The following is a 9,574-nucleotide window of genomic DNA, read 5'->3' as shown; positions in this document are numbered from 1 at the left end:
CACAATGAAGAGAAGAATGTCAGAAAGAGATGACATGTTGTCCTACTACACCGCCCTACACAGTTATACACAGTGTGAGCTTTTCCTAGAAACATCTTTACCAAATTCCTCATTTACGTTGACTCAACGCGGCCGCTCCTAACTAGCTCATTATATATAAGTGAAGATGCACAAGTCACAATGTTAGATAAGGTTTTGCCTTAATTTGGGATTCCTGGTATTCAAGGAAAACAAATTCATGTTAAAACATTATCTGTAGTCAGATAACATACAGAATGTATCTTTTTTTTTATGCATTTTTAAAAAAAATTATTTTTATTTATTTATTTATGGCTGTGTTGGGTCTTCGTTTCTGTGCGAGGGCTTTCTCTAGTTGTGGCAAGTGGGGGCCACTCTTCATCGCGGTGCGCGGGCCTCTCACTATCGCGGCCTCTCTTGTTGCGGAGCACAGGCTCCAGACCCGCAGGCTCAGTAGTTGTGGCTCACGGGCCCAGTTGCTCCGCGGCATGTGGGATCTTCCCAGACCAGGGCTCGAACCCGTGTGCCCTGCATTAGCAGGCAGATTCTCAACCACTGCGCCACCAGGGAAGCCCCAGAATGTATCTTGCAAACGGAGATAGATAGAAGTATGGAGGCAAATTACTTTTACAATATCAGGGAACTAACTTAGGAAAAGAAACAGTTTCCTGTTGTAAAAGCATAGAAAGCCAGGGGGAATTTTATTTATCTTACATATGGATTGTTTCAGCTTCCTTTGGTGTTAATCCACCGTGTTTGCAATGGCACAGATTCTTACCAGTCAGCCAAAGAAAACTGAAGACTGTTCCATTATCCTTAACTCTGTGGGCTAAAGAACATAAACTAGTTTGATATGGCTGTATAGACTGAAGTGTGTTCTTTATTATGATAGTCATTCTGAAGGGCAGTCACAGGTGACCACTTGGAGCTAGAGGTGTCCCATCAGCTCGCAGGTATAACTCCAGGTGTACTTGACAGTTCCAGACTCTTTGAAAGGACCCATAGTACACTGGGGGAGTTGGGGAGGAAATACACTGGAATGGTCTTAACTAAGATTCCCACAGTCCTGGCTTAGCAGGGAAGAACCTGATTCCCTCATAGGATAAGAAGCCAGGAGCCTCTCGTGAGGTGTGGTTAAATTTATTATTTCCGTAGGTGTTTCACATCTGGGTTATGTCATGAAGAACAGTTCCTGATTCTCAGGAATATTTGTATGTCTGTCTTTATAGCACAAGGAATTTTCTTTTCGTAGTATTGTCCAAAAAGTGTATCATTATTGATAAAATTAATGTAATAAAGTTTAGTACAATCCTCACTTTCTTTTTATGTCTAAGAAATTTTAACCTTTTATCATTTCACTAGGAATAACTCAAGGTTTCAAATGTCTAAGTGTTTGGGATTTAATTTGTAGTATTAGTGCAAAGGAAATATCTCTGAATATTGATAAAGGGCTAGTCTGACTGAGAGTTGGAGTGATTCAAATGATTAGGTTGAATGACAGTATTTTTTTTTTAACTTTTTTTGAAAATTTATTTATTTATTTATTTATTTTTGGCTGTGTTGGGTGTTCGTTTCTGTGCGAGGGCTTTCTCTAGTTGTGGCAAGCAGGGGCCACTCTTCATTGTGGTGCGCGGGCCTCTCACTATCGCGGCCTCTCTTGTTGCGGAGCACAGGCTCCAGACCCGCAGGCTCAGTAGTTGTGGCTCACGGGCCTAGTTGCTCCGCGGCATGTGGCATCTTCCCAGACCAGGGCTTGTACCCGTGTCCCCTGCATTGGCAGGCAGATTCTCAACCACTGCGCCACCAGGGAAGCCCTGAATGACAGTATTTTATAATCTTGATCAAGTTTGGTCGATTCTTATCAACAAGACTTTCCAAAAGTATTGTTCCAGCAAACATTTCATGAATGTTTATTCATAGCATCTTACTAATATTCCTAAAGGCTAGTAGTTGATCAGAGTATCATTTTTTTTAAACATTCTGAAATTATATTTTTATTGGTTTTAACAAGATTTATAACCTACTGAAAAATGCAATAGAGTGGGCACCATAAAACAAATTTTAAAAAAATTTATTCATTTATTTTTGGCTGCGTTGGGTCTTCATTGCTGCATGTGGGCTTTCTCTATTTGTGGCGAGCAAGGGCTACTCTTCGTTGTGGTGCACAGGCTTCTCATTGATGTGGTTTCTCTTGTTGTAGAACATGGGCTTTAGGTGCGTGGGCTTCAGTAGTTGTGGCACATGGGCTCAGTAGTTGTGGCTGCAGGCTCTAGAGCACAGGCTCAGTAGTTGTGGCACACGGGCTTAGTTACTCCACGGCATGTGGGATCTTCCCGGACCAGGGCTCGAATCCGTGTACCCTGCATTAGCAGGTGGATTCTTATCCACTGTGCCACCAGGGAAGTCCCACAAAACAAATTTGTTTGAAAGCACTAGAACCAGCACATGAATAGTCATGACATTCAGTGGCATGTCCCTTTTTTAAACATAGATTTTATTTATTTATTTATTTTTGGCTGCATTGGATCTTCGTTGCTGTGCGTGGGCTTTCTCTAGTCGTGATGAGTGGGGGCTACTCTTCCTTGCAGTGCACGGGCTTCTCATTGTGGTGGCTTCTCTTGCTGCAGAGCACAGGCTCTAGGCAGGCGGGCTTCAGTAGTTGTGGCGTGCAGGCTCAGTAGTTGTGGCTCATGGGCTTAGTTGCTCTACAGCATGTGGGATCCTCCCGGACCAGGGATTGAACCCATGTCCCCTGCACTGGCAGGCAGATTCTTAACCACTGTGCCACCAGGGAAGTCCAGCATGTCCCTTGTTGAAATATAGTTTTTATAATCTGTACTGGTGGATACATTACAAACAGGGTAAGCTGCATGTAGAATAAAATGAAGAGATTTTAAAAGTAGAGATTAAAGACATTAGAGATTAAAGATGAGAAATTATTTTAATGAAACTTCCTTTTGTTGTCAACTTAAAGAATCTCTGCACATGGTGGCACCTTAAAAAAATCTACAAATAATGGACATATATGATACTCTGAGTATCATTGTTCAAAATCATATTTGAAAGCATCAGTTGAATATATATCCATTATTTGTGGATTTTTTAAGGTGCCACCATGTGTAGAGATTCTTTAAGTTGACTGAACCAGCAATAACTTGGAAGAAGTAAATTATAGAGTCAGGATGGGATTGTCCTTATAACCTAAACAAGTTATTATTTGCAGTGAAGGGAAACGTATATACAATGGAATATTACTCAGCCATAAAAAGAAACGAAATTGAGTTATTTGTAGTGAGGTGGATGGACCTAGAGACTGTCATACAGAGTGAAGTAAGTCAGAAAGAGAAAAACAAATACCATATGCTAACACATATATATGGAATCTAAAAATTAAAAAACAAATGGTTTTGAAGAACCTAGGGGCAGGACAGGAATAAAGACACAGATGTAGAAAACGGACTTGAGGACATGGGGAGGGGGAAGGGAAAGCTGGGACGAAGTGAGAGAGTAGCATTGACATATATACACTACCAAATGTAAAACAGATAGCTAGTGGGAAGCAGCCGCATAGCACAGGGAGATCAGCTCAGTGCTTTGTGACCACCTAGAGGGTGGGATAGGGAGGGTGGGAGGGAGACACAAGAGGATGGGGATATGGGGATATATGTATACGTATAGCTGATTCACTTTGTTATACAGCAGAAATTAACACAACATTGTAAAGCAATTATATTCCAATAAAGATGTTACAAAAAAAAAAAAAGAATACCTATAAAGTCCCTTCCAGGGAGGCTCCAAGGAGGTCTTTCTCAGATTTCTTTTCCAGGATCACCTGCTTTTAGATCATGTAAGGATTGATCATGTAATTGATGAGGAAAGTCAGCCTGCTCCTATTGAAGATAGCATTGAATGTACTAAACTAGTCTTCTTCAATATTTACCTAGATCAGATTGTAAAATATTGGAATTTAGTATTGACGGAGCTATTTCCTGTGACATGGGCCTGCCAATGAGCCGATCATACCCATATAGGATGGGACATAATGGGATAGTACTCAGCAATAAAATGAATGAAATACCAACACACACAACATGGCTTAAGTCTCATAGGCGTTTGGTGAATGGAAAATCCAGGCATAAAAGAGTACTCAATATATGATGCTAATTTTACAGAGTTCAAGAACCTGAAAAATTAATCACTAAAGAGATCTTAACCAGCCCTTGCCTCTGGTAGGGCTGTAGATTGACTGGCAAAGAGTATGAAAGAATTTTTAGACGTGACAAAATTGCTCTATTTTTTGAAAAGAATGCAGGTTTCCTGAGCGTAACTAAGCTTGTTTCAACCCCACAGAACTACTCTCTCTTTCATTTTCAAAGAGAGAGAGAGAGAATCTCTGTGTATTAAACCTGTTGCGTTGTTGTATGTCCAAACACTTCTTTAATTTGTCCTTTTAGTTAGATACTATTTTGCCTGTCTCTATGACTGTAGGTTTAAGACCTTTCCAGAGAAATTTGATGGCATCATTTCTCTGTTTGCTAAGTATCTGGGGCTGTCAATGAGAAGTCTGAAGTCAGTAAGATTCTTATTCTTCTCATCATAACCAGTTTATTCCCTCTCTCTGGAACCTTGTAAGATCTTGTCTTCACCTTTGGGGCTCAGAAATTTTACAGTAATATATCTAATGAGTTCTTTTCACACTCAGTCTTAAGTAAGTTATTTCAATCTTAAATCATTCCTCACTTCTGGAAAATCTGCTTCTTCTGATGCTTCTGCCACCTCTTCTTTTTCTTCCTTTTACATTATTTTCATCATTCCATTTGCTCTGTTCTCATTTTTTGGAATACCATTTTGATGGATGTTTAAACTTGTCAATGTTGTTCAGTTCCCTTATATTTTCTTTCATATTTTCCATCCCATTTTCATTCTATGTGATATTCTGAGATATACCTTCTACCAGAACTTCTTAGCTTTCTAGTTATCTATCAACCGTGTCCACTTTGCTACTCAGTCCATCTATTGAGATTTTTATTCAAAGTTCCAGCATTTAATTTCTGAAATCTCTAGTTGATTCCTTTTTAAGAATGTAACATAACATATCAACAACTATACTTTTCTAAAGTCTCCTAATTGCTCTATTTCTCTTTCAGCAGGTGTGAATTCATCCACAGGTCGAGTTTGATGCCTTTCTTTCCTTGTCAATTCTTTGGTCATTCCTGGTTTTCTTTTTATCTTTGAGTTTGAGAGTTCCTATTCACAAGTTTAAAAGAGCTACTGTTCCACGTCCCTGGTATTTTGGAGGATGGGCCTGGAATTTTATAAGTTGTGGCAGTAATTTGCCCTCTTTGTGTGAGGCCCTCCCCTCTTCCAAGGGTCAGAGCTCTCTGTTGCTTCCAGTTCCCAAAGCCCCTCCCCTACCCACCCCCCCCCCCCCGACTGCCTTCTGCCCTGGTAACACTCACATTTGCAAAATGCTTAGCAAAAATCAGGATGGAATCAAAGGCCAACCAGCCACACTTGCATAATCTAGCTCTGACCAATAACAGGCCTGAGTTAGGTTTATTCTAGTTTGTTTGTCTGTTGACTCTGGGCTGATTCTGCCTTGCATGCTCTTCTAGTTGACATTTCACACATGTATTATAGGTGGCAGTTTCTTACACTTTTATTTCACCCTAGTCTTAGTCCTTTTCATTCTCCACCTTATAGGAATTCCCCAACACATCTGGAGCATCAATAAATTCTTTTTTCTCTTCCCTGACTCTTATGGATGTTAATTCAATCATTTGATGAGAATTCAGCAAATGATAACTGGCCTCCATCTGCAATCTTGAGCCAATTCTCTAACTGGCATTTGTGCAATCCTTTTCATATCTATTTTTACAAGTGCATGTATTTTTATCTGCATTTAAAAAATGGGCAACCAAAATCTACAGTGTTGATGGGATTTGCCCAGTATCATACACTGAGCGGCTGAGCCATACCCATAATTCAGATACATTCTTGACCCCTAATCCCATGTTTTTACCCCATTACCCAGGTTACTAGATTTAGGCATATTAAAGCAATATTCTGTAAGTATACAACATGTAGCAGTTATAAAGCACTTTCACATGCATTGTGTTATCTTTTCCTCATGAAAGCCCTTGATATAGCATTATTATTTATCCTAGACAGGAAATCCTGCAATTAAAACAAATAAGAAAGTTACCGAGATAATTGAGCAATGACACTCAGGCTCTGGAGACTTCAAGTCTCTAGACAGGCACGGGCATAAACCTTGGGGTATCCCGGATATTTCTTTGCCACCTACCTCAAACAATAAGGCAATCAACATGTTAAAAGGATATCCAAATAAACCCACCAAAGGCTGGGAAGTCTTGTTTCCCATAAAATATCTTATCTTTATCTTTAAAGACACTGGATTGCTCCTTTTCATTCTTTTTTTTTTTTTCTTTTTTTCTGTTCAGTGACAGTAATTTCCACTACTCTGTCTTCTAGCTCACTGATCCGTTCTTCTACCTCATTTAGTCTACTACTGATTCCTTCCAGTGTATTTTTCATTTCAGTTATTATATTCTTCATCTCTGTTTGGTTGTTCTTTATATTTTCTAACTCTTTGTTAAAATTTTCTACAGTAAGTCCCCTACATATGAAACTTCAAGTTTCAAACTTTCAAAGATGCAAACATATGGTCGCATGTCTAATCACATAAGTTAGGTCACATGTCTGGCATACATTGTCACGTTTGTGCATCCTCTACAAGTGACTGTGCTTTTGTGTACTTTACTGTACAGTACTGTATAGAGTACAGTAGTACAGTATCTTTTTTCAAGCCCAGGATGTCTGGAAGCAAGCGTAAAAGCAGCGGTGAGGTAGCTGGTACTGCTAAGAAGCACCAAGCAATAACAATGGAAACAAAAGTGAAAATAATTGAGAGTGGAGTGAGGAGAAAAGATACCTTGCCCTCCATCTCCTATTTCTGATGATCCTTCAGCTCTACCATCTCCCACCTCCTCTCCCTCCTCCAGTCAGTAACTCTTCTTGCCTGTTCACTCAATACCAGCCCCTGTATGCTAGCTGTTGTACTGTACTACTGAACTTTTCAAGGTACTGCACTGTAAGATTAAAAATGTTTTCTTTATTTTTGTGTTTGTTTGTTTTTTATGTATTATTTGTGTGAAAAGTATTATAAACCTATTACAGTACAGTACTATATAGCCAATTGTGTTAGTTGGGTGCCTAGGCTAACTTTGTTGGACTTATGAACAAATTGGACTTACAAACACACTCTTGGAATGGAACTCATTCATATGTAGGGGACTTACTATAACGTCTTGCTCTGTGTATCCACTATCCTCCCAAGTTCCTCGATCATCTTTGTGATTACTACTCTGAACTCTTTCTCAGGTAGGTTGCCTATCTCCACTTCACTTAATTCTTCTGGGGTTTTATCTTGTTCCTTCACCTGAAACATATTCCTCTGCTGTCTCATTTTCTCTGAGTTGCTATTTGTATTTTTATGTATGTGGTAGGTTAGTTACATTTCTTGGCCTTGGAGAAGTGGCCCTCTGTAGGAGGCATCCTATGTGTCCCAGCAGTGCACTCCCCTCTCGACACCCAAGCTATGTGCTCTAGGGGTTCCCCCTAAGAACGCTACATGGGTTTTTCTGTTGTGGTGGGCTAAGTGTGTGGGAGGTCAGGTAGGCCCGTAACTGGTTGGTTGCCAGGCCCTGCCTTGTGTGGATGTAGCTGGCTGCTATTTACTGGGGCCTGGTCCTGAGGTGGCTAGTTGCAGAATCCTAGGGGGTCCCTGGAGCTAGTGCTGGCTCACTGGTGGGCGGAGTCAGGGTCCCGAAGACTCTGGGACTGTTGCCCACCTGCTGGCTGGTTAAGTCAGATCTTGGGGTTAGTGCCAGACTACTGGTAGGCATAGCTGGTTCCTAGAGTGTGGCTCTGGAATCCCAGAGCTCATTTAATATTATTGGGGGGGGGGGGAGGTGGTTCTTGACTCAGTTGGGTACGGGGTCCAGGGTGCCTAAAAGTTGCGTTGGCCAGCTAGTGGGCTGGACCAGGGCCCAGCCAGTGCCAGTGTAGGATCTGGCCTGCAGTGCAGGACTGTAGTTTTCTAGCTTCTTGTGTCTGCCCTCTGGTGGGTGAGGCTGGTCTAAAGGCATGGTCTGGCTTCCCGGTGGGAGGGACCAGTCCACTGGTGGGCAGAGCTGGGTCTTGGCCCTCTGGTGGGCTAGGCCGTGTCTAGGGGCAAGCCCAGAGGTGGCTGTGGGCTCTTTAGGCTTTAGGCAGGCTGTCTGCAGATGGGGGTGGATGTGTTCCTGCCTAGTTAGTTGTTTGGCCTGAGGTGTTCCGGCACTGGAGCCTACAGGCTGTTGCGGGGCCAGGTCTTGGAGCTAATGAGCCAAGATGTTAGCTATCAACAATGTCCCGCTATATGCTGCCACCAGTGTGCTTTCCTTTACCCAAGCCTGAATTCCTTCTCCCTGTTTCAGGACCACAAAGCCTCTTTCTCCTTGATGACTACAGGGAATTCTTGGAGGGGAGTATCAGCTTGTACTCATACAGAAATGAAAGTAGTATGGCATCAGAATTTTCATCTATAGTCTAGGAATAAGATATATTCTATTATTTCACTAAACCAGTGGTTCTCAAAGCATGGTCCCTGGGCCAGCAGCGTCAGCATTACCTGGAAACTTGCTAGAAGTGTAAATTCTGGAACTCTCCCCAAGATCTACTGAATCAGAAAATCTAGGGGTGAGGCCCTGCAACCTGTGTGAACAAGCCTGCTAAGCGATTCTGATGCAGGCTCAACTTTGAGAACCACTAAACTAAATGTCAACCAGAGGTGACTTTGCCTCCAGGGGACATTTACTAATATCTGGAGACGTTTTTAGTTGTCATAATTGGGATGGAGGGTGCTAATGGCATCTAGTGGGTAGAGGCCAGGGATTCTGCTAAACATTCTACAAATGCACAGGACAGACCTACAGCAAAGAATTGTCCAGTCTAAAATGTCCATTGTGCCAAAGTCGAGAAACCTGCTCTAAACTGAGCCTTCACCCTCTCAACTGGCGAAGAAATTAAACCTCAGTTGTGTGTATGTGTGTAGGTGTGTGTGTGTATATGTTTGTGGGGGGCTTCATCTCCAATTCCACAGCTTAATTTCAGGTTCAGAGGGAACAGGTTCTTAATCCAGGTGATCATCTTCATTCAGGTGCTCTGTTTGCTGCCTGGTGTTTAGTGCTGTTTCTCTCGAAGGGCTGGGGCAGGAAACTCTCCCACCTAACCTGTCCCAACCAGGAAGAATATCTTTCCACACCAGCAACCAGATTCTCGCATGAGACAATGGTCTGAACCGCACAGAATTCTGGCATCTTGAAGTAACATGCCAAGGTCAAGCGGAACAGTAGGCATGCATGCTATACCTCCCACTCCCTCAACTTCCATCTCCTCAATAAATCCCCACCTTCCTGGGGCTGGTGTTCCCACTTTCCTCTCCCCATTAGCTCACGCCATGTTTCCCCAACACGAACCACTTAGCTTCAGC

This window comes from Balaenoptera acutorostrata, chromosome 9 (genome assembly GCF_949987535.1).
Source record: "Balaenoptera acutorostrata chromosome 9, mBalAcu1.1, whole genome shotgun sequence".
Classification (NCBI taxonomy): domain Eukaryota; kingdom Metazoa; phylum Chordata; class Mammalia; order Artiodactyla; family Balaenopteridae; genus Balaenoptera; species Balaenoptera acutorostrata.
This window is presented reverse-complemented; position numbering follows the sequence as displayed.